Here is a 6945-nt window from a genome sequence, read left to right on the forward strand (position 1 = left end):
AGAAACTGCATCAGGCCACAGCTTCTTCCAGGCAGAATTGAGGGTCCGTCGAGTTAATCCCACCCAAGCCTGATCTATGATCTTCAAGCAGTGCACGATGTTGAAGTGGCCCCTCCAAAATTCACGCAAAGTTAAGTTGGTGCTTTGCGTGACATTAAAGCACTGCTTAAATAAGTGCTTGGTGTACAGCTTCTTAAAATTAGAGATGACTTGCTGGTCCATGGGCTGGAGGATAGAGGTGGTATTCGGTGGAAGATACAGCACCTTTATGAACTTGAATTCATCGAAGATATCATCTTCAAGTCCGGGGGGGTGAGCGGGTGCATTGTCAAGGCATAGCAGGCACTTTAAAGGCAATTTCTGTTCATGAAGATACTTCTTCACAGAAGGGCCGAAAACTTGGTTTACCCATTGCACAAAGAATTGCCTAGTGACCCAGGCCTTCGAGTTGGATCGCCAGAAAACATGAAGCTGATCCTTATCGACGTTGTGTGCTTTAAAGGCCCTAGGGTTCTCTGAATGGTAAACCAGTAAGGGCTTGACTTTAAAGTCCCCGCTAGCATTGGCACATAGGGCAAGAGTCAACCGATCCTTCATTGGCTTATGCCCAGGCAATTTCTTCTCTTCGGCAGTGATGTAGGTTCGACTCGGCATCTTCTTCCAAAACAGCCCGGTTTCATCACAATTAAACACCTGCTGCTCTACGTAGCCTTCTTCCTGCACGATCTTTTCGAAGTTCTTGACAAAGTAAGCTGCAGCCTTTGTGTCCGCACTAGCAGCCTCTCCGTGGCGAACAACTGAATGAATCCCGGACCGTTTCTTAAATTTCTCGAACCAGCCACGAGATGCCTTGAAATCATCTGAGGAAGGCTCGGTTGAACTCTCCCCAGCATCACCCCCAGAGCTCTCCTCCTTCAAGTCCGTAAAGATGGCGTGCGCCTTCTCGCAGATAACGGTCTCGGTGATGGTGTCGCCAACGATCTCTCTATCCTTAATCCACACTATTAGAAGTCGTTCCATCTCTTCTATGATAGGGGTATGGCGTTTGGAAATTATAGTGATCCCCTTAGAAGGTTTCACTGCTTTAATAGCTTCCTTCTGTTTAAGGATTGTCGAGATCGTCGACATATTACGGCCATACTGTTTAGCAAGTTCACTCACGCGGACGCCACGCTCATGTTTTTCAATAATTTCCTGCTTAATTTCTAAAGAAAGCATTTCCTTCTTCCTTTTCTCACCACTACCACTACCACCGGCAAAACTAAGCCTTTTAGGACCCATATTTTACGTAAATTACCGTTAAAGGATGCACGTAAAAAATCACGATTAAAACAGAGTTAATAGCAGAACGCACAGAGCACAACCGCAATAAGCCGACGAGAACAGAGGACTGACCCAAGACCCGCTAATTGAGCGTCCCTCCGAGGTCGATGTGCTGCTTTCTATCGGCGGAAATAAAAAACACTTCAGGCGCTATGAGCACCGACTACACGTACGAGTATTGTTTACTTCGGGTGTCGAAAAAAACATTCGGGTGTAGAGTCGGAACGTGTTCGAATTGTACTTCGCGTGTCGAAAAATTCGGATACAACCGTACGACGAAAACTGCTTACTTCGTGTGTCGAAATAAAATTCGGGTGTAGAGTCAAAAATTTGCTCGAATTTTACTTCGGATGTTGGAAAATTCGGATGTAGATACGTTCGTGTGTAGAGGTTCCACTGTATTCCTATTTCATCAAAAATGGACAAGGGACATGGAGGTACTTCATACTCAAAGTTAAGTTTGAATAGTTCTTGGTGAATGAAATTCTTCAAAATAACATCTCAGGTTCAACTGGACATGCAACATTTCGTATTTTTACTCCTGTCATAGCAGCTCCTATGGGTTTGACTATTTCTCCAAGCAAACTTGAGTTTTGCACAGTTACTGCCAATAATATTGACATTGAAACTGCTACAGCATCATAAGCATTATGAGGATTTGTTTCTGTATCTCCCGTTACTCCTGTACTTATCAACATAATGTCATCAAAATCTTGAGATGGTGGGTGGGATGAGAACCAGCCTACAAAGTGCTGAAAATCTTCATTATCTCTTGAAATATGAGCCTTTCTGGCATTTATATGCGGCTCTCCTGTATTGTAAACATCACAATACGCCTCAATTATCTCTGTGATCCTCAAATTTATAGGCATTCCAAGAACCCCTCTGGTTAGCACAGAGTCTGACATTCCTTTACCATGGGTCAGTTCACAAGAACTCTTCACGGAACGCATCAAAGTTGGTTCAATGGTCATGTCTGACCCGATACCGGACCAAAATTGTTCCGACCTTCTTATTGTAAAATAACCCTTTTGAATATAACCTTCATATTCCTTTGGAGTTATGCAGTCCTTCAAGTCTAACATGTCTTGTAGATACAACTGAGCTGATTTCCATACAAGAAATGGCCACTGGCATGAAAATAGGGTAGCATCTTTTGATTTGTTTACAGTTGGAGTTTCCAGTTACCTTATCGCTTTGCTTCAATAAACTGTTTTACCAATGTTATAATTTCAAAATACTACATCCAGAGTTTTGCAGTTGCACCTTTACTAATCAAATTCAAGTGTACCATTAAACTTGCAAAGCAAATTATGTAGCACTTCATTGTCAATCAATGTACAGTTGATCTTCTGTAAGTTTGCTTCTATTGTTGAATGTTCATGACAAGAGAGATCAGTTTCATTCAAAATTAGTGTAGCCAGTGCAGCATGTGCAAGTATGTGTTCCTTGAGAGCTCTTGCATAAGCATGCCCAGTCAACATTTTGTCAACAGATGCACTTGCATATGCAGTATTATAAAGTTCTCTTATTCTATTTCCATTCATGATGTAACCAATTGCACCCATAAAAGACCGAGTGAAAACCACATAGGCGTACAATAACATTATCTAGGTATTCGGTTTGATCACATTTAGCTAAAATGTCACGAGCCTTCATATACAAGGGTTGGTCAAAGGTTACATAGCAACTTTGTTGTTTCTGTTCTGTGCATTTCTCTACAGCTTGGTTAAGTACTGTGTATATTGTGTCATAATCTGTAGGTGGAGATTTTGTAAAAGGAACATATAAGATCTGGGACACATCATATGGCAAGTGTGCAGTACATTCCTCCATGCATGCATTCCAAACTGGACACACTATCTTCTTTTGCCATTTTCAAAGTAGCCACGTAAGTTCCGTTGTTATTACTGATACATTGGTGGAAACTCCATTGATATTTGCCAAATCTCTAACTTTTATTTGTAACAGTCGCCCCTGCACCTCTGTTTTCACATGCGTTAATGGGAACAAGGCAAAATCGTCCAACAGAGGATGCACAGGGGATCTTTTGTAGTCTTCTTATTGGCTGATTTGAAGTAGGATCATTTGGAGAAGGTGTGACACACTGAATTCCTCCCATACTGAAGAAGATGTTGAATCCACCAATAGTAAAAATTTTCACATCAGCATTGTCAAACACAAACTGTGTAAATGAGTTGGTCTGAGTTTCCCTAGCAGGATGATGTACAGCTGATACTTGAAAGAGGGATGTCTCAGCATAGTAAGAATATAATCCCAAGGTAGAGAGTACATTCAGTACATTACCTTTGACCGAGATGAACAGAAAGGCCTATTTGTAGAGGGGATATGAAAGAATGTGGTCCAGCTGCAGTCAGAATAGCGTGTGAAATTGATGTGCACTTCTTATCCCAATTACTTTTATCGCCTTTCTTGTTCTTTAGTACAACAGTTTTAACAAGACAGCTGAGGGTATCTGTTATAAGAGAATCCATGTCAGTTAAGAAATTTTCTGGACATGGATACAGATCAGTTTCATATATCTGGGACCTTATATCTTCAGCATTTATTTTGGCGACTGCATTTACTACTCAAAGTCGCTCTTTTTTCTCGCCCTTACTACTTTGTTTTTCATACCAAACATCAGTCAGAATTTTGTTCACTGAAACAATAATGCTTTCTCCATATCTTCCTTTCAGTTCAGACTATTGTTTTTTCAATTGGTAACTCACCCTCATCTGCTTCAAAAGTTTTACTGACAGTAAATTGACATTCTTCTCCAATTCCTTCAAGGTAGTTCAAAGCATGTGTCACTGCCTCATTTATTTTCAGAAAATCATATGAAGCTTCTTTTTCAAAAAAAAAAAAAAAAAAAAAAAAAAAAAAAAAAAAAAAAAAAAAAAAAAAAAAAAAAAAAACACCCACAAGCATTAAGGACGACAAAATCTGAGACCAGACTTCTCCAAGACATTGTAGGCACTTGAGAGAGTTCCTGTCTTGACTGGAAAGCTTCAGCACTCCTTGCTTTTGTGTACACCTACATACACTTTCACACTTTTCAAGCCTTTTAATTGATACTGTTTTCAATCTTCCCATTTCATGTTGTAGTCTATCAATGTGTGCACACCCTTTTCTTCAACTTCTCGAGTCTCACCCTCAGATAGTTCTCCTTCACAAATGAAGCATTTCTTTAATGAAGACATTTTTCCATAATATTGAAATCACTGATAGGCCATGGATCTGTTTTCACAATACTGAAACAAAAGAACTACAGTCAGCTTAGAAACTTGAAGCATTTTTTAATATTGCATGAAAGAAAAATAACCACATGCTATTCAGGCACAAAGGGTAGGAAAAAATTAGATTCAAATATTATCGTACTCCTGGTACCAAAACAGCACAAAGAAAAAAAAAATATGAATAAATGTGATTTCACAGGAAATTGTATGACGATTATTTTATGTATCAGTAAACTTTCAGCTGAATTGAGTCTTAAGCGAGATATTTGCAAAAAAATGTTTTTTGCCGCCGTTTCTCTAAGATGGCGGGACATTTTTTTGCAGCCGTTTCTCTAAGATGGCGGACAAATCCGAGGCAGTAGAGAGGTGCAAAATTAATATGCTATTAAGCACCTTATTACAAAGACAATGAAGCTTGTTCTAGCTTTCCATGATTTTTTTCCTTATTCGGCCTTTTTTCCTCCTCTATTGACTGGCCCATGTTACCTAATGAGGAGGGGTGACAGTGTCTACACTATGGTATGTTGCTTTTAATTAAATCTATCCTATCTCTTTCCTTCACTGGCGTCCCACCTCCAGTAGTGTGTGGGAGTCAACAATATAAAATTCAAGGAAAGTTCATAGACAAATATTATTTCAATAATAATATTTCTTTTTTCTATACTTACCTAGTGTTCATATACATGCCCACCTCCTCCCCACTGTCTAGTGGTGTCATGAGGATAGAGATAATTTAGACTCAAACTGAAGAGACTGGTGCACTTACCTCTAGAATGTTCCTTCTTTTACAAAGGAAGGGACAGAAATGTGAGAATTTCTAGGTTTTTGAAATTTTATAGGTAAAGGTTGGTTAAACCGAGCTTCTGTAGAAGAAGCAATATGGACATTAGGTGCGTATATAAATAAGATTTTTTAATTAGTATTAGTTTTTGTCCCAATTTCTTGATTTTGATAGTAAATCACGTGTGTCAATGTTTTCAATGTTATCACATCATTTCTGGAGGGATTTTGTTATTGTCGTTTTAGTCAATGTGTTCTTCATCTCTCAGTAACAAATCTGTCCCTTGCGCACTGTTCATGCTGCTATGTTTACTATTGTAATAAATACCTGATCTACATGTAATACTTGGACTAAGGTGTGCTTGTTACATCAATAAATTTTGTATTCTCTAAAAGACATCCTCTGATTGATATTTCACAAATGTGATGGATTTCTCGAGAAAAGATAATTTTTTGAGGAAAGGTACTGTTATTTCGTGATTCTATTCAAGATCAGAAACCTTGACCAATGGATCAAAATTGCATGTGGTTTAAACTTTCTCTTCTGAATTTGGGTTACTGTCATATGTATAATTTTTAGAAACACCTTTAAATAAAATAATCTTTTTAGATACTTCAGAGTTGAAAAAATACCATAAATATTTCAGTAATTTTCTTCTGTAGTTACTGTATTGTACTTCCATGTTATAACAAATACCTCGACATGTAGCTATTTTCATATAACAATTTGCGTAAATTTTATTTGTTGTAAGTAATAAAATCGAGTAATCATAATCAATGATATTTTTAAAGACCAGTAACGCTTACAAATAATATACAATCTGCTTATTCCAAACCCCAAGTAAATATTTCATAAGAAAATAACAGCTATAAAATGCTATAAATAAGACATTTAGTGAGACCAGCATTATGAAAAACTGGACTGTATGGTTATGTAAATAAGAAGGATATGTCTAATGGATATTAACAGAGGCGGTGATATTTATTTGATGCACTTTTACAATTTTTGAGCCATAGTATTTGAAGACTCCCTTGGAAAGTTTCATTTATCCCTAGGGAGGCAATGTTAATAACTCTGAAAAACCCAAATTTTTTGGTTATGAACAGAAATCACCTATATGTATCATTTAATATGGGTTTTTTCCTAAAAGTTAGTAACTGAGGCTATTTTCAGAAAGGCTTCCAAACTTGACAACAAATAAGAAATAATCAAACCACATAGTCAAGTAATTATTGTACAAATTCAATTCAGTAGGATATCAGTATTAGACTCAAGAATGAAATGATCAGGAAAAGAGTAATATTTTTATATCATTGTATGACTAAAGGAAATAATAAGATATTTTCAAGGATACACAAAGTTCAGTTGAAAGTATCCTGGTCTCCACTGTCATGAAAATCTACTTCTCTTTAAATTGAAATATTTTCTTTATAAACGGTCTCTCATAGTGGATATACGAGGTGCCTCCCACTGAGGGACCTGGGGGAACCCAAACATAGAATAAGGCAATGCAAGAAAAAATAAGTCTGCTGTAAATTAAATCAGCTTTACCTCACTCATTCAATAAATCATAGTGGTACTAAATACATTTAGAAAATTATA

At 37.5% G+C, this 6945-nt stretch overlaps 1 protein-coding gene across 5 annotated transcripts in view; it reads right to left on the reverse strand.

Annotated features, from left to right (window-relative positions):
- Positions 1-6305: 6305 nt before the first annotated feature.
- The window catches only part of LOC137620760 (TGF-beta-activated kinase 1 and MAP3K7-binding protein 1-like), an 827205-nt gene continuing 826565 nt past the window's right edge, over positions 6306-6945 (reverse strand). For all 5 annotated transcript variants that reach the window (XM_068351167.1, XM_068351165.1, XM_068351166.1 and 2 more), the window contains one exon: positions 6306-6945. This exon is cut by the window's right edge and continues 487 nt beyond it. The gene's annotated coding sequence lies outside the window, so the exon portion shown is untranslated.

The sequence above is a fragment of the Palaemon carinicauda genome, chromosome 27, assembly GCF_036898095.1.
Source record: "Palaemon carinicauda isolate YSFRI2023 chromosome 27, ASM3689809v2, whole genome shotgun sequence".
Classification (NCBI taxonomy): Eukaryota; Metazoa; Arthropoda; class Malacostraca; order Decapoda; family Palaemonidae; genus Palaemon; species Palaemon carinicauda.